Here is a 924-nt window from a genome sequence, read left to right as displayed (position 1 = left end):
TTAGCCATTGTGATTTGTTTCCCTAAAAGTCGTTGAATTATTACAACATTTTTGTTACTCTTCAACTTTGCTAACTTTGTTGTATTATTCATATGTCAACATGCTAATATTAAGCAGTCGTTACACTGAGAGAAATGGTAATAAAAACGTATTAGTCTGGACTGAAAAAAAAAATACTTACGGTCTCTATAACGTTGCTGCTGGGGTCGATAAATTACAAGTTATGAAGAAAGGAGTTGTAAAGATACTATTTTAATATTTTTGTTTTATAGAAAAAATCGTTATAGATAATTATTCGTTATAGAGGCATGGAACTGTATACTGTGTGTATTTGTTAAAGACTGTCCTTCTACGTGATAAGATACTAAAAATTACCAATACTATACATTTTTTATGACAAAAAAGATTTTCGACTTCGGTCACTGTTTTAAAACTTTTGAAATTTTGATGTTTTAGCTGGGATAAAACTTTTAAAATTAAAAGCATTTTTAAAGTCGAAACAGCAGAAAAACCTGGTTCGTCGCCATCGTTGTAGCTCCCATTTATATTTTACATATTCATTGAGGTGTAGGGGGTATCATATATTCGGCCCCGCCCGACTTTAACTTGTTTTGTGTTGCTGCTGAAAGTGAATGTTTTGTAAATCAAAATTATGTTAAGTAGAATTTCGATTCAATGTGATGATCAATTAAGTTGCATTGATCTGAACATATTAGAACAATGAACTTTCATTAACACAAATTTCATCTTTAAATGTCAAAGATATATTTTAACAAACGAAAATTGAACAAATCGACAACACGTGGTTTGTATTGATTTTTGATGTCTGAATGTGATATTTAAGTACAGGTTTATATCTACTTCAGACTAAAGAGGGTATATACACTTTCATTCGACCAAAATGTGCCCATATTTTGAATATTA

The sequence above is a fragment of the Musca autumnalis genome, unplaced genomic scaffold (assembly GCF_047663935.1).
Source record: "Musca autumnalis isolate F117 unplaced genomic scaffold, ASM4766393v1 scaffold_1, whole genome shotgun sequence".
Taxonomy (NCBI): domain Eukaryota; kingdom Metazoa; phylum Arthropoda; class Insecta; order Diptera; family Muscidae; genus Musca; species Musca autumnalis.
The sequence above is the reverse complement of the archived record's forward strand: the minus strand, read 5'-3'. Positions refer to the sequence as shown.